This window comes from Lithobates pipiens, unplaced genomic scaffold (assembly GCF_037356315.1).
Source record: "Lithobates pipiens isolate NorthernLeopardFrog02 unplaced genomic scaffold, aLitPip1_a1.2 Scaffold_3, whole genome shotgun sequence".
In the NCBI taxonomy this organism is placed as follows: Eukaryota; Metazoa; Chordata; class Amphibia; order Anura; family Ranidae; genus Lithobates; species Lithobates pipiens.
This window is the reverse complement of record NW_027507790.1, coordinates 107,520,693-107,542,089: the sequence shown is the minus strand read 5'-3', so window position 1 is coordinate 107,542,089 and position 21,397 is coordinate 107,520,693. Positions and strand designations below refer to the sequence as shown.

At 43.3% G+C, this 21,397-nt stretch overlaps 1 protein-coding gene and 1 pseudogene across 2 annotated transcripts in view; both read right to left on the bottom strand.

The window, feature by feature from the left end:
* CUNH5orf63 (chromosome unknown C5orf63 homolog) overlaps nucleotides 1–21,397 on the bottom strand; it is a 176,313-nt gene that overhangs the window by 132,250 nt on the left and 22,666 nt on the right. The gene's annotated exons all lie outside the window — the stretch shown is intronic.
* On the bottom strand, nucleotides 8,360–8,476 carry LOC143941539 (5S ribosomal RNA; annotated as a pseudogene).

Here is a 21,397-nt window from a genome sequence, read left to right as displayed (position 1 = left end):
TATTGTACCTTCTTATCAAGATCGTTTTACAATGTTTATATGATTTTTCTTGATTTTCTGTTTCATGATTGAATGTTTGATTGTATAAACTCAATAAAAAGTAATGGAAAAAAAAAAGAAAAGCTGAACTTCCCCATAGGGGTAAAATTCTATTTTTTTTTTTTTTTTTAATTTGTACACAAATATTGCAGTGGAACCAGTGTTTTTTTCAACACAAAATCAATATTTAACTACTGAAATGGGGTTAGGGTGCATTTGTCCCCCAGGCCACTATTAAGATATATTGGGCTGCTGGCCCAGTATACAGATATGTCACAACGCACATATTATACAGAGTGATCCCTGCAGTCCGTTGCATTATATAGCTACCTGATGCCCATTCACATCTGCAATCAAACTACCTGGCTGAGGGAAGTCTATTATCATCAACTTCCTTTGCAATTCCTGTATATCGTGTGACTGAATGCAAAGAACGGTGATAATGCAATATGTGAAAAGGTATGTCACAATAAACCATGTCCTTCAGCAAACCTATTAATCAGTTGAATGGAACACTTTCTTTAGCCCACAGAAATCCGTCTCCCATTATGAAAGGGCTAGTTCGTTATATTTTCTCCCCCAAGCCAAAGATTTCCTGTTCTCCTCTGTATTGCGAGTGTCCATTTCACATGAAGGTGCATTTTACCTTCCCCTCAAAAGGTTTCTTCTCCTGCTCATTCCTCTGTAGATTTCTAATAGGATCTTACAATTAATGCCTCACAGAAGTTGGTTAGAATTTTAGGAGTGATAACCTGTGTCAAAACCTTTTTATATTCCATTTTTACATATATGTTTTGGTTAAAAGTGGTATAAATGAACTTATTCACCCTCTGTGTACACTTATTTGCAGTCATAATAGCAGTGCATAGCACTGGGATCTTATCCGCAAAGACATGGTTTTGGTCAAGGAAAATAGTTACATAGTAGGTGAGGTCGAGTCATTATATGTCAGTATTACCTTGTACATCCCTGTATGTTGTGGTCGTATATATTATATATATATATATATATATATATATATATAACAGTATTAGACATATTTTTAACTGTCAGTCCTGTCAACACCATGCAGAACCCACAGCAATCAAATCGGTAAGGCACAGATGCTGCATTTCTTCCTACACCAACAGGGATAATCAGCATAATACAAAGTAAACAAAAAAAAGAAGAAAAAAAAAAAGAGCATATCAACCTTAATGCACTAAAAGGATATACCGTATATACTCGAGTATAAGCCGAGATTTTCAGCCTCTTTTTTGAGGCTGAAAGTGCCCCCTCGGCTTATACTCGAGTCACCGCTGTCTGACTGCTCGATCAGCGTATCGAGCAGACAGACGGCGGACATTAAAATTCAAAAGCCGCGCCTCCTTCTCCGCCTCCGCCTGTGATAGGCGGAACACTGAATTTCCCAGCAGTCAGTGTTCCGCCTATCACGGACATCCGTTCATTCTCATACTACGGACGAGTATGAGAGGATGTCCGTGATAGGCGGAACACAGGCTGCTGGGAAATTGAGTGTTCCGTCTATCACAGGCGGAGGCGGAGGCGCGGCTTTTGAATTGTAGAATGGCCGCCGAGAAGAGCGGCGATCCTGGAGCGGCGATCCATCGGCACGACACGGAGGAGGCACGGGACGGAGGAGGCACGGGACGACGGCGGCTCGGGACGGAGGCTTGGGACACAGGTAGGCTGGACACACACACAAGGCTGCACGGACACACACACACACACACACACACACACACAGGGATGGATGGATGGATGGATGGATACACACACACACACACACACAGGGATGGATGGATGGATGAATACACACACACACACACACACAGGGATGGATGGATGGATGGATGGATGGATACACAGGGATGGATGGACGGACACACACACAGGGATGGATGGATGGATGGATGGACACACACACAGGGATGGATGGACGGACACACACACAGGGATGGACGGACACACAGGGATGGACAGCCATGTCTCACCCTCGGCTTATACACGAGTCAATAAGTTTTCCAGTTTTTTGGGGGTAAATTGGGGGCCTCGGCTTATATTCGGGTCGGCCTATACTCGAGTATATACGGTATATTTATTAGGCATTGGGAAAACAATGTATTCTTAAACATTATTGGAAGAAGCACTTGCAAAGGTCCACAATGCAGGCTAAGGAGCCTCTACAGAATGACCAGCAGTGAGCTGAATGCCAAATAGTCTAGTTGCGCAGTAGAACAAATGGGACGTATGCTGCTTGCTCCACTGCAGCAACTAGACTATTTGACATCTACTCCCACCGCTTGCTGCCATGTGGGGATTCTTAAGACTGAATTTTGAGCTCTATAGAAGCACTTTTTCCAACACTCTTTGTAAATGCAAGAATAGGATTTTTATAACAGCTTACCTGTAAAATCCTTATCTTTGAAGTACATTATGGAACACAGGGCCATAGTAGTTAATTAGTAGGTATAGGCCACCTTCAGGTGATGGACACTGGCACGCCCTAAATTAAAAAGTGCACTCCCTATATAACCCCTTCCACTGGTGGGAGTACAACAGTTTTGTAGCAAAGCAATACACCAAGAAGGCAGGGAACTCTGTGTCCCATGATGCACTTCAAAGAAAAGGTTTTTACAGGTAAGCTGTTATAAAAATCCTATTTTTTTATTGTACATTACGGGACACAGGGCCATAGTAGTTACTATGTGGGATGTCATATAGCAATGTCAACTGAAGGAAGGGAGACACAACAAAGTAGGGCACCAGGAAAATAGAGGACTCATACTGCAACCTGCAGTACACTGTGCCCAAAGGAGATGTCCTCATGCCTTTTACATCTACTTGATAGAATCTGGTAAATGTATGGACTGAAGACCAAGTTGCAGCCTTGCAGATTTAAGCCATGAAGGCTTGGTGATGCACTGCCCAAGAAGCACTAACAGCCATGGTGGAGTGCACTTTAATATGAAAAGGAGAAATTTTCCTCTTTAAACCATAAGTTTGAACAATCACTTGACGAATCCATTTAGAAATAGTAGATTTTGATGCTGTCTGTCCTCTTTTAGGACCATCTGGCAGCATAAAACAAAACGTTTATTTACGAATCTGAGTGGTCACTTTCAACAGACCTTGACTGCTCTCACTACATCAAGAAAATATAGTGGCCTTTCTTCTACAGAAACAAAGTTCTGGAAAAAAATGAAGGTTTAAATGAAAACCCGATCCTACCTTCCGTAAGAATTCAGGATGAGGCCGCAATACAGCCTCATCCTTATAAACAACCGATACGGCTCCTTACAAGAAAGAGCAGCCAACACCGATACTCTTCTTGCAGAAGACATGGCAACCAAGAAAATAAGTGATTCTGAGATTACACCATTCGCTCTGACACTAGCTATCAGGTCTGAGTATGCCGCAGAAATCCAATTCAGAAGCAGGATTTCTAACAATAAGATACTGGTCTGACGTTCTATTCACCCTAGAGTTTTCGCCTTCTGTTAAATTTTTTCGAACTGACTGGAATTAACTAGTACTGGAGGAATTTTTCTGAGAGGGCCTGAGAGCTCCAGAGTATGTCCATCTGTCTCCATCCGGGGGCACAACTTCTGAGTGCCCCTGAGGGGAGTGGAGGGAAGCTGGTGAGGGCCTCACTAGCGGGGGTCCCCCCGAGCTATCCCACTCCACAGTATGAGCCCATAGGGGTGGAGTGGTGATCTCGGGGATTGCCGCGGGAGGCTCCGCTGGGTTTATAGCAATACTTTCTAACCTTACTCTCAGGCTTTCTTCTACATCATAGCCGAAAGGTTGAGCTTCGACAATACCGAAGCCTTGTAGTGACAGACACCAAGACTAAGGAGAGCAGACCTGCCTCTAGCTATATGATGGAGGTCTACTCCACTTATCTAGTCACCACTTGCCATGGGGAAAGCTTGTTGAAAACTCTTTTACTTTTTATGGCCGCCCATTCATGTTAAGTACGAGTAGTTTAAGATAGGGATTGGTCCCACGTCTTCAATAATTTTTATGTTGTTTTTTTTTTTTTTAAGTCACGGGGGCCTAAGTACAGTCGTGATATGAGTTAGGTTGTTGATTACTGTCTTACTATGGTTCTAGATCACTAAGTATACTTCTTACTTGGGGGCTGTTTACCTAGAGGAGATGTACCTTCACACTCCAAGTCTCCCACGCACTATTCTAGTCTCTCAAGATTGAGCATACGAGATACTGTTATACTTTGTTATGAATTGGTTACTGAATCCGGTTTAGATTCTTCTTCCTTTTATTTCATGTAATCACTTTAGGATTGCTGTATATGATACATGATGTATTTGTGGTTAAAACTCAATAAAAACTATTGAAAGAGAAATCCAATTCAGCATCTTTTCACCTATACCTATGTGTTTTAATGTCGTGAACATGAATTTCCAGCTTACTTGGTCAAATGCCTTTTCAGAATCTGTACTAATGAATATACATGGGGTCTTTTTACTATTGGATACGTGTAATAGATTTAGGACTGTGGTGGTGTTGTCTCTGGCGTCTCTGGTGGGTACAAAACCGACTTGGTCCAAATGTATTAGGTGGGGCAAATGTTGTTGTAGCCTGGATGCTATGATCCAGGTGAAAAGTTTAAAGTCAGTGTTTAATAAGGAGATTGGGCGGTAACTCCCGCATTGGGCTGGGTCCTTACCCTCTTTTGGTATTACGGAAATCTGCGCTTGTAGCATGGATTTGTGCAATTTTGCTCCTGAGCCAAGTTCATTAAACAGGTTCACTGGGTGGTTGCCTAGAGAGGGAAGTAATGTCTTGTAATAAGTGATGGTGAACCCGTCCGGTCCCAGCGCCTTGCCCGGTTTGTTGTTACCTAATGCAGCTTGGAGTTTGAGTAGTGCGAGGGGTTCCTCTAGTATTTCTTTTGATTCCGTCAGTAGTGTTGGCATGAGGGAGGATGTTACATAAGCTGACGTCATGTCTTGGGTTGGTGGTGGTGTGTTCAGGTTGTATAGGGATTCATAGAAAGTTCTGAACTCTCGAGATATATGTTGTGGTAAGGATAGCTTCTGTCCACTGGCAGATGTTATATGGGGTATGTAAGATGCTAGTCTTTGGGTTTGTAAGGTCTGGGCTAGTAGTCTCCCACATTTGTTCCCTGATTTGTATATTTTTTTTTCCTGCATATTTGAATTGCTGCCTTGGCTTTGAAATGTCATAGATCAGTGATCTGTGTGCAGATGGTGCCAGGTCCTCTTTTGACACTGGGACTGACCCTGAGGTTTAACTCTTGAATGCTGACGGTGGATGCCATCGTGACTGTCTGGAAGGAAAATGCCCCTGCCACTGGAGAACATGCACATTTAAAAAGAAAAATACTTCAACTTCTTAACCGGAAAAAAGGGAACTTTTCCCATTAGAAATTATTTGGACATACTTATCCAGATTGTCTCCAAATAACTGTTCACCATAAAAAGGGAAACTGACCAAGAGCTTTTTGCATAGCACTTTGGCTGACCATCTTTCAACCATAGGATTCTATGCACATGTACCAGCCTTAGCATGAGCCATGAGGCCTGGCGAATAGAATCTTTCATACTATCAACTGTAAAACAGGACGCTTCCGATATGCTGGCCAAACCCTGGGCCCGCTGATCAGGAATAACTTTGACTACCTCTATAAACTGGCCCTTTAAGGACTGAGATACTTTGAACGCCAGCACAGGTTTAAATGACTGAACCTGCAAGCAAAATACAGTTTTGTTTTGTTTTTTTTAAAAGGAACTCCAACTTCTTAATCTGTTGGACCCTTTAGCAGATGAACATTGTCTACTGAACAAGTCCGTTTTTTGTTTACAGAGGATATAGCAGCGTTAATTACTGCCTCCATAGAATAAAGTATTGAGAACTTTTTCAGAGGAAGAAAAAAAACAGGATTTTTAAAAACAGCTTACCGTATATACTCGAGTATAGGCCGACCCGAATATAAGCCGAGGCCCCCAATTTACCCCCAAAAAAACTGGCAAACTTATTGACTCGTGTATAAGCCGAGGGTGAGACATGCCTGTCCATCCCTGTGTGTGTGTCCGTCCATCCCTGTGTGTCCGTCCATCCCTGTGTGTCCGTCCATCCATCCCTGTGTGTGTGTGTGTCCATCCATCCATCCATCCCTGTGTGTGTGTGTCTCCATCCATCCATCCATCCATCCCTGTGTGTGTGTGTCTCCATCCATCCATCCCTGTGTGTGTGTGTCTCCATCCATCCATCCGTGTGTGTGTGTGTGTGCGTGTGCGTGTGCGTGTGTGTGTGTGTGTGTGTGTGTGTGTGTGTCCAGCCTACCTGTGTCCCGAGCCTTTGTCCCGAGCCTCCGTCCCGTGCCTTGCCTCCTTGCCTCCGTCCCGTGCCGTGCCTTGCCGCCGTGCCTTGCCTCCGTGCCGCCGTGCCTTGCCTCCGTCCCGTGTCGTGCCTTGCCTTGCCTCCGTCCCGTCCCGTGCCGTGCCTTGCCTTGCCTCCGTCCCGTGCCCTCTTCGTCGGCGCCTCGGCGGCCATTGTAAAATTCAAAAGCCTCCGCCTTCGCCTGTGATAGGCGGAACACTGAATTTCCCAGCAGCCTGTGTTCCGCCTATCACGGACATCGTATCATCCTCGTCCGTAGTACGAGGATGATACGATGTCCGTGATAGGCGGAACACAGGCTGCTGGGAAATTCAGTGTTCCGCCTATCACAGGCGAAGGCGGAGCCGGAGGCGCGGCTTTTGAATGATAGAATGGCCGCTGTCTGTCTGCTCGACACGCTGATCGAGCGGGCAGACAGCGATGACTCGAGTATAAGCCGAGGGGGGCACTTTCAGCCTCAAAAAAGAGGCTGAAAATCTCGGCTTATACTCGAGTATATACGGTACCTGTAAAATCATTTTCTTTGAAGTACATCCGGGGATACAGTGCAATAGTAGTTACTATTTGGGTTAAAGGCCACCTTCCGGTGATGGACACTGGCATGCCCTAAATTAAAAAGTGCACTCCCTATATAACCCCTCCCACTGGTGGGAGCACCTCAGTTTTGTAGAAAGCAATACACATGTATACCAAAGAAGGGAGAGATCTCTGTGTCCCCTGGTATACTTCAAAGAAAAGGATTTTACAGGTAAGCCATTTGTAAAAATCCTGTTTTATTTTCATACATCAGGGGACACAGAGCCATAGCAGTTACTATGTGGGATGTCCCATAGCAATGCCAACTGAAGCGAGGGAGACACAACAATAGTAAGGCACAAAGAGACTAGAGGACTCATACTGCAGCCTGCAGTCTGCAGTACACTGTGCCCAAAGGCGATATCCTCGTGATCTTTTACATCTACTTGATAGAATCTAGTAAACACATGGATTGAAGACCAAGCTGCGGCCTTGCAGATCTGAGCAATGGAGGCTTGGTGATGCACTGCCAAAGAAGCACTAACAGCCCTGGTGGAGTGCCTTTAAAATGAAAAAAGGAGGAATTCTCTTCTTTTAAGCCAAAAGCTTGAACAATCACTTGACGAATCCACCTAGAAATCACAGATTCCGATGCTGCCTGTCCTCTTTTAGAACCGTCAGGCAATACAAACAAAAAAAAATCTGCTTTTATGTATCAGAGCGGTCACCTTTAAATGCATCTTGACCGCTCTCACTACATCAAGAGAATGTAGTGACCTTTCTTTCAGAGAATGAAGTTCTGAAAAAAATGAAAACAGAACAATATCTTGGTTTAATATGAAAAAAAAAACAGACACTACCTTCAGAAGGAAATTAGAATGAGGCTGCAATACAACCTTATCCTTAAGAATAATCCAATATGACTCATGACTTATAACAAAGAGCAGCCAACCCTGATACTCTAATTGCAGACAATATGGAAACCAGGAAAATTATGCTACTCATCAAGAGGACCAAGGGAAAAACCCAGAATTGGCTTAAAAAGTCTGTTTTTTTCAGGGGTGACCTAACTGGAGGAGAAGCAGAAGCAGAACAGGAGAGAAAGCATAGATCAGTGAAAAACTGATCCCATGGAAATAAGGCATCGGTTGTTGAACCCGGACACCAACAGACCCACATCCAGAACTCCCTTTGGCATATTGACAGAATGATGCCAGGGAGAAGGAAACATTCTCCTGGAAAAAATAGTACTCAAGTTGTCCGCCTGCCAATTCTCCATTCCTGGAATGAAATTGCTGATAGAATGTTGCTTTCTGCCCACAACAGAAAAAAAATTCACCTCTTTCTGGGCCACACGACTTCTTGTGCCCCCTTGGTGATTGAGATAAACCACCGCTGTGGCATTGTTGGATTCAGCCTACGGCACCTGGTATTCTCAGGCAGTCTCCCATCTAGGTACTAACCAGGCCCAACCCTGCTTAGCCTCAGATCAGATGAGATCGGGCGCTTTCAGGGTAATGTGGCCGTAGGCAGGATCCTGACAGGACAATAGTCTGAGCGTCCAGGCCTCCAGGGCCAGGCGTAGTGCCCGAATCTCTAGAATATTGATGGGCAAGGTTATTTCTTATCTGAACCATTTCTCTTGGATAGATATTTCTTCCAGGACTGCTCCCCAACTGAAAGGGCTGGCATCTGTTACCCCTTTCCAGGTAATTGGTAGAAAGGATCTTTCTTTTAGAAGATTTTTGGATATCGACCATCAATTGAGGCTCGGGTGCACTTTGGTGGTTAAACGCAACGGGAAGTCGAGAGTTTGGATCTTCTTGTTCCAAGTTGACAGGATACTGTTTTGCAGCAGTCTTCAATGGAACTGCGCATAAGGAACGGCCTTGAAGAAGCCCCCATCTTTCCTAATAAAGATAAATAGAAGGATACTTCTTCGTTTCCTGGGGTAAAAATACCCTTTAGTGGACTGTATCTATGATCAGCCCTAAGTACTGCAATCTCCTTGATGGTTTTAAGGAGGATCTTACTAGGGTGAGGAGCCAAGCTAATTATTTCAGGTAGCTGACTGTGGTAATCAGACCTTGGTTTAAATGGGCTACCAATTGACCTATCAAGAGTAGATCGTCTAAGTAGGCTAGTATCGTTATACTTTGAGCCCTTAAGCTGGCTAAAGGAGGGGCCAGGATCTTTATACACACTCAAGGTGCAGTAGCTAGCCCAAAAAGGTAGAGCTACAAACTGGAAATAAAGATTTTCTACCTTGAAGCGTAGAAATTTCTGGTGAGCGGGGAAGATCGGCACACGGGGATAAGCATCCAGGACGTTGATAGATGCCCTAAGTTCTCCGACTTGTAGGAAGGAGACTACTGATTGGATAAATTCCATGCGAAGAGAAAGAATTATTTTTCTCTGGATCCTTAGGAACGTTTGATCTGAGAAAAAAAACCGAGGAGACTGGGACTCTTGGAACTCCAGATTGGAGCTATTGAGGAAGTCTCCCATTCATCCTTCTGTCAGATCTATGAGAACTGCTAAAGAATGCTCCAAATGAGCTAGCGGGGCGCCTTCTGATAAGGAGGCTACAGTAACCCCTAGGGTTAAATCTGAAGATTACCTATTGAACCTGATGGCGGAAGCGATCGTGACTTCCTGGAGGCTGATGCCACTGGCACAAACAGAAGGAGCTTTCAAAAATAAAAAATATATTTACTCCTTTACTTAAATGGAAAAAAGTGGGGCTTTTCCCACTAGAATTTCTTTGGATGAATTATCCAAACATCTTCAAATAGCTGTTCCCCCACAAAGGAAGACTAGCCTCGAGTATCTGCATGGTAAAAGGAAGTGTATCCTCCACTGATGTGCGTTCCTGCACTCATGCGTTTTAGCTGCTTGTGTTTAGCAAAAATGTGCACAGAACCGTGTATAGCACCTGCCTATATAGGTACAAACAGCCGTAGGCATCTCAGCAGCTGTGCTTTTGGCTAGTTTATAAACCAGCACCTGTATAAGGACCTTGTGCAGGTTCTATCAAAGGAACTCACAAGCAATTATTGCAAGCATAAAGCTGCCATAGAAAAAAGCATTTTTTTAACAGGAATTACAACTTTATTCGTTGGATGCCTAAGCATTTGAGTATTGTCTGCCAGTAACAGTGCTTATTCACAGAGGATATACTGCGTTAATTGCTAGTACACCGTACTTAGTAAATTTCCTCTACCATAGGATAAAGTATAAAAACTTTCTTAGGAGGAAAACAACATTTATCTGGGAGATCTTCACAGATACAAAAAAAGGCTTTCCCGATAATAAATGGACAAGAAACACAATGCACAGTCTGAGGAGGCTTTAACAAACCCAAATACTCAGTTAAGGAGCATAAATATGGGGACATTGAAACCAGCTGGTTCTCCCGCATTTGACACCTCAGAAGAGGAGTCATCCACGGTCCTCTGAGGGAGTTCATCTTCTCCCGCCCCTAGTTCCCCCGTTTGAGGGTCCTGGGCAACGACAGAGAACCTGTGCGTTTAAAGTCGCTAAACTTTTTTTTTTTTTTTTTTTTTTAACCCATCATGGCTGAGGGAAAAAAGAACTTTTGGTAAAATACACAGGGGCTGCAGTGTTGAAAACAATTGTAAACGTTTCATGCACCTGATGGTTACTCTAACCCAGTGATTCTCAACCAGGGTTCCATGGAACCCTAAGGTTCCTTCAGAGGTTGCTAGGGGTTCCTTTAGCATTGGGCCATTTCTGCCTTTTGGATAAGTTCCCACTGACACCATTGATCTTTTTAGCTATCTGTAAGGAGGTTATTCTTCCCAATGACCACAAGTATAAGGACCAATCTTTCCACTGACCATCACACTAATGTATCATGAGTTGTAGAATTCAAATTTTTAACAGGGGTTCCCCGAGACTGGAGAACTATTTCAAGGGTTCCTCTGTGTTGAAAAGGTTGACAAAGGCTGCTCTAACCAGTCACTCCTTCCCAGGGAAGGATGCCATTTGCAGAGATGAGTAAGCTTACCAGAACTAGAGGGGGACTCCTTTAGCTCTATTTTTGGGGGTGTTTTATTCCCCCTTCTGACCTTAGCCTGATGCACAAAGCAGAGGTACCATCAGAAGACATTGCATGCACTGCTTGAGCAATAGTTTAACTTCAACACTGCTATTAAGGCTCAGCCTGATGCAGCAGTAAATGTGTCAGAGGGAAAAAACCTGTGTCACCAACCTTAAATGATTTTTTTTAAATGCAGCGCTCCCTTCACTAAAGAAGAGGGGTAGAAATTTCGGCATAGGGGGGCATCTGTGGGGAGAGAGAACCCCCCCGCCCCAGACTTACCAGAGGTCTGTAATTCGGCCGGAGGAGAAGCATCTGCTTCCAAACACAATGTGGCTCTGAGAAGCATGAGACATGAGTACTCAGTACAACCCCCAGTTGTGACACATAGGCATGACAGCATTTACTAAATTTAAAAGGAGACATTTCATAAGAAAAATCCTGGGATCCTGGGAACAGCACCCTGGCAGTAAAAACTTTATGGCCTTAATACCAAAAAGTACTGCATCCCAGGAGAGCATTCACAGGCAAAAACCTTGTTCTTTGGATATGGGGCCCAGGTACCATTCAATACGGCCAAGATTAGACACCCTGTATGGATCCGTCTGCATAGCCAACCCCAGCAAGGATTGTTCCAGTGGAGCTCAGCACAGAACATCTTTACTCGTGACCAGCATCTTAGACACAGGCGAAAAAACGGAGCTGCTCCCACCAGTGGGATGGTTTATATAGGGAGTGCACTTTTTAATTTAGGGCATGCGAGTGTCCATCACCTGAAGGTGGCCTATAACCCACATAGTAACTACTATGGTCCTGTGTCCCCTGATGTATGAAAAGAAAAAATGTTTATCTGGGTGCTCTCACTCAGAATTTATAAGCTTTCTTAGCCATGAATGGATATAAAAAGCATGAACAGATTGAGGGGGGCTTTTAGTGAACCCAAGCAGAAGTGGGCTCAAAGTAAAAATGTGGAGTGGACCAATTCAGTGAGCGACCATGAACAACCTTTCATGCGAGCTTGATACTTCGCATCAGGTTCTTCGGAAGAGGAGACATCAGCCTTTTCCTGGTCCTAGAGAGAAATTTGCCATCCCTCGCTTCTTGTTCCTCAGTATAAGGGTCCTGAGCAATGGACGGGGACCTGTTATGCTTAGTTCCACTCTGGGATGCGAATAAAGCATCAAACTTTTACTTCAAGCTTAAAATGCTTGAAGAAAAATTCTCCTAGTAATATATACAGGGCCTGCAGTGTTTAAGAGCAGCTGCAACACTTGCCCCTCCTGACGGTTTACCATGACCAGCCATATTACTCTCAGGGGAGGATGCCATCTTATTGGGATGTATCTAGGCTTCCATGTGACTAATTAACTCTTTATAGAGCCCTTTATTGAGGTGTTTTCCCCCTCTTCTACCATAGCCCAATGCACAAAGCAGAGGTACTACCATAAGGAATGCATCCACTGCTTGAGAAATAGATCAGCTCTATCACTGCTATTAATGCTCAGCTAGATGCAGTAGTAAAATGTGTCAAAGGGATGCCTGTGTCAACCTCATTGCTTGTGTCCCTCCTACAGCATAAATAACACAATGGTGCTTTAAAAAACAGATCTTTCTGCCCTGGACGTTGGAGGACGCCAACGCCATGCGCACAGGGGGCGTACGGTGGGGAGAGGGAACCCCCCCCCCCCAGACTTACTGGAGGTCTTGCTGCACCAGAGGAAGAGAAACTTGCCGTTTCCTGGACAAATGTGAGCTCGCTGAGAAGCATGAGACGTAAGTGCTCAATACAGCCCCCAGTGGTGACACATAGGCATGACAACATTTACTGATTTAAAGGAGATATTCATAAAAAAAAAGTTTTACATTTCTTAGAAAACTCCACTTACCTTTCCTGCCGCAGGGTTCTCTGTGGTAAACCAAGAGACTCAATCTTCCCCCTTCACAGTGGGTTCTGTTAATCCTTCAGGAGCCGGGGATCCTCGAGGAAACACACAATTCTGGACCTGTAATAGCATCCCGCCAGTAAAACTTAATGCCTTACTATCAAAAAGTACTGGATCCCGGGGTCCAGCTCTCTAAAAAAGAGAAGCGTTAAAGGCAAAACCTCGTTTCTTCAGATATGAGGACCGGGTACCAGTCAATTCGGCCAAAAAGACACTTTGAATGGATCCGGTCTGCATGGCTAGCCCCAGCAAGAATTGCTCCAGTGGAACTCAGCACAGCACATCTTTACTCATGACCAACACCTTAGACACTGGCGAAAAAAAACTGAGGTATTCCCACCAGTGGGAGCGGTTATATAGGGAGTGCACTTTTTAATTTAGGGCGTTCCGGTGTCCACCTACATAGTAACTACTATGACTCTGTATCCCATGATGTACGATAACAAAGGTTTTTTATTATAGCTAGATTTTTTTCCACACCAGACTCTTATCCTTTTTAACTTACGTTTTTATAGTAGAATAAATTCCTAACCTACTGAAAGCCAGAATGTTTTGGTTCCTATTCACAGATCATATGTGGCATTTAAAGATTTGGCTACTATGCAGCCACTGAACCAAATGCTCATATGAGCGAGAATGAAGAAAGCATGTTCACATATATTAGTCTAATTCTTGCCAACTTTACCACTGTAACACATCCAAATTACATACCTTTTTAACCAGTGGCACCACCAAGAGATTTATTCACTTTCTCGTTCTCTTTTGCTTTGGCTACTGCAACTCCCACCTTATTGTCCTACCTTAACATTGGCTATCCCTTCTTCAGTCTGTCACAAAGGCTTCTGCATGACCTATCCCCTTTATCAACGACTTAGAATTCACCGACCCTTTCTGCCAATCACTCCACTGACAACATACCACAACATACAAATCATCCACAACTCGTCCCTGAGCCACAATACCCCCATTTCAAAGTATCACCCAAACAGACCTCTTCCGACTCCTCCAAATACCTACTGTTCTCTAGCACCCTCATCACCTCCTCCCATAATTGCCTCCATGACTTCTCTACAAGTTCCCAAATTCCCATAGAACTCCATAACCCAATCTCTCCTGCTATCGCCTATTCTGTTTTTGATCCCTGAAAACTCATCTGTTCAGGAAGGCCAAATTTTACCTTCCACATCAAATCATTCCCCAACAGTTACTATCTTTTGTCACACATGCCCACCTCCTTTTAGATTGTAAGCTCCCATAAACATGTCCCTTATTTTCCTATTGTCTTGAATTGTACTATAACTATACTGTCGCCCTTTATTTTGTAAAGTGCTATGCAAACTGTTGAAGCTATTAATCCCATAACAATAAAAATAATAATACAGTTCAGATATCGTTTCAGAATGCATTACAATCACTGTTCTGTGCATTTGTGTGCATCCAAGCAAATCCACATAGATTCAGCCTGGTTTGTAACTCTTATTCTTTGTTCATAAGCTTTAACAGCCCGGTCCTGGAAAACTAAATTTCCCATTAAGCCTGAGTAACAGGCAATATACAATTTATAGTTCTTGTCATAGATTTTTATAATGTCAGCTGTAAAATCCTCCCTCTCTATCACTGTGCATGAAGCACTGTAACACTGCACTGCATGCGACTGCTCAAAGCTAATCAAGGAAAACGCTGCAGTATTTCTCTTTGCCCTAAAAACAATTGAGCGTGATTATTTCCACAAATAGGCTGCTACGTTTCGCCAGAATGCTGACATTACATATGATCACAAGATAACAACAATAATAGGAACATCGACTTGCCCAAGTAAATGCAAACAAAGGTTAGTGCAATGTGCTCATATTTTGTATGATCTCCCACATTTATTATTCAAGCAAAAGTAGGCCGCAGACTCCTGGAGTGTTTGTCTCTCAGTGCAATTGTGCTGTAACGCTGAAAATGCATAGGATATTTGAACTACTTTTGTTATTTTGCCTCATCATAATTTTCTCATAAAAATGGTAAATCTACAAATATATGTACTATTTTCATAATGAAAACTTTGAATTTCCTATTTCTCATAAATTAGTATTTTACCAGCAGCTCACGTGGCTCCATCGCCTACTCTCCACAATAGACAATTCATAGAACCATACATTCAGCAGGCAGAAGCTAGGAATACTATAAAGACAAAATTAAAAAACTTACAAGGCAAGCTATTCATCGCAGAAGGGACGTGCATTGCCAGCCAATCAAGACAGACTAGGACCAGCATCCAGAAGATGCCGGAGGCAGCGAGGGTCTTCGTAGACATCAGACCATTACAGAGGAGGTAATTAAACATTGCAGGAGGCAAAGGACTCGGACGGCCTGGCAGTCCCAAACCCATACTATTACTTCATAGTGGTTCAATTGCAGCACCTAATTGGGGTGGCAGCGCAGTACCCTGGGTCCTCTGACCCCACAAGCAATAATATACATACACTACTTTCGAGCGAGGGCCTTGTGGAAAGCATAGAAGCGGGAGAATTGCGTAAAATACCTGAATACCAAACTATGATACTTATAGATAAAATTTAGAACAAGGCCAAACAACACTTTCAATATGAAGGATACTCTGAATGGTCTCGTATTTGGACCAATAGTAACTTTCCCGAATTATATAAGTTGCAAGGCTTTTCTGCATGGTCTAGAAGTGGTGTGGTATACATCCCGCAGCTATACCAAGGCGGAATCCTATGGGATTTTCAATCCCTGAGGGAGGAATATGGTTTATCAAATGTTTTGTTTTTTCAATACCTACAACTTAGGCACGCCATTTCAACACAAGCTACACTGTCCAAATGGGAATTAACTAGACCCTCGATACTCACACAATTAGTAACCTCATCGTCTAGGAAAGGACAGATATCAACTATATATGACTCCCTAATATCGCAGGTATCCAAGACTATGACATTCAAATGCAGGATGGGATGGGGAGAAGATATAGGTCACATAACAGACAAGGTCTAATATAATGGAGAATGTACCCAAGGTGTCCCTCTCTTCCTCCCAAAAACTCACACAACTATTCATTATACACCGAACTTACCGTACCCCACATAAACTACACAAATGGCACAGAAGAGATTTTTCCCCTCGTTGCAAGGTAGATAACGGTACCCTTATCCACATGCTCTGGAAGTTCCCGAAACTGCAAAGGTACTGGTCTGAAATAATTAAATCTATAAACAAAATATGGAATCATACATTTACAATGGACCCCAAGCTGTGTCTGCTGGGATGGTTAGACGAGTGACTATATACGCCACACACATACATAGCTATTCTTAGAGTCCCGTTTATTGCCAGAAAACTTATAAAATAGCTAGAAATAGCTAGAAAATGGCTTTCGGTGTCGCCGCCAACACACACGGAGTGGGTTAATGCCATAAACTACATCCCATTGAGGGAGAAGTTGACATACCAACATAGAGGCAGCCCAACAAAATTTGAAAATATATGGGATCCCTGGTTGGAAATACCTGGTTTAGCCCCCTTCCAACTAGTCCAGAACAGAGTACTTGGTGGCAGGACATAGACGCCCTCCCCACCCTATGGGGAGCGAGGCTGTTTATACTAGGTGGGTAAGAGATGAGATGGTGACATGGAAACTTGGAACGTGGATCAGGCTGAAATAATATTCCTGATTAGAAGATGTCTTGCTCTGCGGTGACGAGTTATATGGTTCACGTATGTATAAGATAGTTATGGCTTAACACTGGAAATTCTCCCCCCAATGTTTGGGGGGGGAGTACCTCTACACCGACAGATTGTCCTTTTTAGGACGGGAGAGGAGTGGGGGTACAGCACACGTTTACTAAAAATGGAAATATACAAAAAACGGTAGACACATGTATATACATATAGAGATTTGTCTTCTTAAATTTACTGTAATTTCACAGACAATAATGTTGCAGGAGAAGCAGATCCAACTGACTGTACAATCAGATAACAATATGTCCTTTGCAATGCTATTCAATGTATGTTTTTGTTTAATGGAAGAGGAGGAGGAGGTAAGTAATAGAGACCATAGTTCCGCCTTAAAAGGAACTGTCACCTTACTCATCTAGGTTCCTCCCACCCCCTTCCCAATACCCGAGAAACTTTCCCCTGTTGGTTCCTCCTCCACAGTTGTCCACAACACCCGCTACTTCCAAGTATGGAGGAGCATGCATCATTCTCACCTGTGACAGTGCCCGGGTTTAGCAAACAATTTCATGACCCAAGCACTGTTACACGTCTGGGGGAGTAACAATATATTTTTCCTGATTCACCAACACCAAGCAATTCCGTGCTGGCTATGAAGGAGGTAGGAGCCATGTAGGATTGCTGACAAGTACAGTGGGGTTGGGGGGGAGTTGGTTGGCACAGGTACTCTCACTTTTTTCTTTCATGGGTAAGGCAGACATTCCAACCTGCAAAAAACAAATTTCAGGGAGGTGGCAAACGCATTTCAGGGAGGTGGGTGTGGCTTATACTGTGCTACATATTGGGCGTGTCTTAAATGAGGTGTGATTTAATAGAGTCTGAGATGACTTACATAGTTCAGAATGTAGTAATGGTAAATAGGGAATGCACAGTGTGGAGTGCTTGTAGGTGTGTATAATGTGCATGTGAGGAGTGTACAGCGGTGAGTAGTATGTGTAAGATGGTGTCAGTAGTTCTTTATTTTTATTATTTTTTTTTTTACAAATGCATTTTTAAAATTATTTTACAATTTATTTTATTTTTTTACTTTATTTTTTTATTTTTTTTTTTAACAACGGTTGCGGGTTGGGGGGATGTGGATAGTGTCAGTAGATCAGTGTGTCAGTAGTTTTTTGTTTTTATTATTTTTTTACAATTTTGTTGTTTATTATTTTCTTTAAATTATTTTTTCACAGGGCTTCTGTGGAAGGGTGGAGAGTATGTGGCGGTGATGGTGTCAGTAGTTTTTATTTTTACATATATTTTTTTACAGTTTTATTTTATTTTTATTTTTTGTTCACAATGTTGTTTGGGAGGAAGGGGCTGGGGCAGTGGACAGTGTTGGTAGGGCAGGGGAGTGGTGTCAGTAGTTTTTTCTTTTATTTTTCTTTATAATTTAAGTTTTTATCATTTTTGTTTACAATTTCATTTTTTTTTTAATATATTTTTTGCATTTTTCTTTTTAATCAACCCTGTTGGTGTGATATTAGGGGTCTATACACCTGTCTAGACCCCTGACATCTCCTCTTTGAGACAGGGAAAGGGACTGAGGACATTGATTCTCCACTCCCATTCTCAGCATTGAAGATGAATGGACAGAAGAGACCAGGTCCTGTCCATTCATAAAACTGAGCAGAATGAACACACAGGTTACTCTGCTCAGTTTTCACAGGACACAGGATCAATCCTGCTCACTGTGTCCAATTCAGAAAAGGCAGGGGCCGGTAAATGACCGGTTCCTTTTTCCAATCGCCATCATGACAGATCACCACAGCCGGCGGGAGAGGATAGGATGGAAGACAGCTGCACTTGTGGGTGTCCGGGAGGCGTCCACCAATGTGGGAGACTTGGGATGTCTGGTAAAGTGACAGAAATAACCTGTGTTCTAACCATTGTGAATGAACTTGTATGTACATTTCTATTGTAACGCATGTTAAAATTCCTTATGATTTGGTAAAATATCACGGAACATACCATACGCTGTGTTTTATAAAATACTGAGGTATTCATGTTTGTGAATCAGACCTCATTCACACCAGCCTACTACAATGTACACACATGCAAAGGTCAAGTTTGCCCACATGGGGATAAACAGGTGTTCTGCGCATCCTTGCGCAGGCAGTCCCATGCATGTCAATTGGGATGTAGCGGCTGCATGGACACAACTGCTGCCCCCAATTTGACAGCAATGTAGGCGAGGATGTACAGCCCTTAATGCAGACAGGGTGCGTTCAGAGCCATGCACCAACATAGCTGTCAAACTGGGTGCAGCTACTGCATCCAAACTCACATAAATGGGACAGCCTGTACAGGGATGCATGGAAGACTTGTAGTACACACTGTAGTATGCCAGTCCATGTGAACAAGGCCTTAGCCACTAGCCACAGATAAAAATAATGAATAATAAAGCACATAGCACATGCATTAAAGCCAATTTCTGTGCACTGACCCCTTATTCTGCCGATGTGCTGGGTGCAGGACCAGAGCTTGCCATGCCTATAGGTTACTGTACAGGAGAATGACTGTGCTCAGCTGTCAAAAGTAATACAGAAGTTGTAAAGCATGCATACAGCTATCAGATAACTTTGATGCCTTTCCAACAAGAAAGTGCTTAATCACAGAACCATGATTAAGTACATTTTTGTGTAAAACATGTCACTATGTGCATGCTGTACATTTTCTATACTGATAATAAGCATTTTGGAGGCTAAATACAGTAGCTAAGCATGGGCCTCCTTCTGTACAATGCAGTGCAATGACTAATGTGAATGTGCAGTGTAAGTTACCCCAGAACAACTAAGATTTAAATTTACTGACAGATCAAACAATGTATGATTGGTAATCATAGGTTACTGCATCGTGCACATTATCATTGTTCCTGTCACAGCCAGATATTATACTGATTGCTCAATTTATTTTAAGTATAGGTTAACAGTGCTATCCAAGATGTAAAAGGTTTAGGTTATCACACCCACACCAGACAGCTAGTTTACATTCATATGCAGTGAGCTCTAAAATAAACAAATGGTGGTACATTTAGAGTAAAAGTTTACTAACAAATGGTAGTACATCAACATGCTCGTTTGATTTTGTAATGGTTAGTGGGGTCAATTCAATGTTGGTTTTACCCCGGTGATGAGAAAATTTGATGGAGCAGGATGATTTTTTTTCCTCTTGAACATTAAAAATTCTTACTGTGAATGTGTTTTTTGTTCAGGAAAAAAATAAATAAATCATACGTATTGTAGAGAAACCTGTTTAACCGCTTGACGCTCAGCCACCCACCCACCCACCCACCGTCAAATGACGGAGGGATGGTGGGGCTCTCGTTCTGGGAGAGCATCATATGATTGCGCCTCAGAGCAGCCGATATTGCACGCCCGTAGCACGTGATCATGGTCGCGTCATGTTGCTAGGACACAGCACAACCCCAATCTCTGTAAAGAGCCATGGCTCTTTAACCATGTGATTGGCTGTGTCCAATCACAGCTGGTCACATGTAAATACAAAAGTGCTGTGAATCGGCTCTCTTCGCCTCACACTGAGGGAGTGTGTGGCGAGGAGTGCCGTTCAGCGGCATCTGGGCAGGAAATCAGAGCACTGATCATCAGTGACCTGATTACAGGAAGGCCCCAGCAGTGCCACCAATCAGTGCCCATAAGTGCCACCAATCAGTGCCCACAAGTGATGCCAGTCAGTGCCTATTAGTGCCTGCACATCAGTGCTGCCCATCAATGCCGCCTATCAGTGTTCACCAGTGCCACCTATCAGTGCCCATCAGCGTGGCATATTAGTGCCTCATCAGTGCCACCTAAATCGGTGCTCATAAGTGCCACCTCATCAGTGCAGACTCATCAGCGCACATGAGTGGAGCAAAGTTACTTATTTACAAAATGTACTTTGGAGCACATTAGTTTTTGTAGCAAAGCAATATACTTAAATCCAAAAAAAGAGGGGAGGGACCTCTGTGTCCCATTATGTACTCCAAGAAAAGGATTTTACAGGTAAGCGGTTATAAAAATCCTATTTTCTTTATCGTACATCATGGGACACAGAGGCTTACAGAATTAATTAATGGGGCGTCCCATAGCAATGCTACTTGAGGGGAGGGAGACAACCCGGAGGGTACCCCCAAACTTGAGGACCTCTAATGCTGCCTGCAGCACACTGCACTCGAAGGCGATATCCCCATACCTCCTTACATCCAGCTGATCAAATTTTGTGAATGTATGCTGAGCCATGGAGGCCTGATGACGCACTGCCCAAGAAGCACTTGGCATGTGGTGGATGGGGTTGGTAGACCAATATGCATGCACTTAATTTTTTTGTAAGCCCCATGTTGAGTGTAAGGCCTAAAAACAATCTAAGCTCCTCCACTGTTAGGAGTCTCCATTCGAAAGGATGGGCATAGCTTGAGTTGGGGTTGTTTTCGATATATTGATGGGCAAAAAACAATGCCCTGAAGTAACATCAGGGAAAAATAAAGTAAACATAATCTATTTCAGAAAATATTTCGGTGTTGGCCTGCACATCTGGCTGGGCTGTAAAAGGGGGGATTTATGGCTGACTCTGTGATAGAAGGCAGCCACAATGGTTTTGCCAAGGCATCCTGAAGATAGGTTTGGGTCCTAATTCTTTGGGTCTGGTGTGAAATTCCAACGCTTGTACTGGGCTTCTCCCCCTGGGGTCTAGCGCCGTTGGCATTTCCCAATTGGCCATTGGGGTG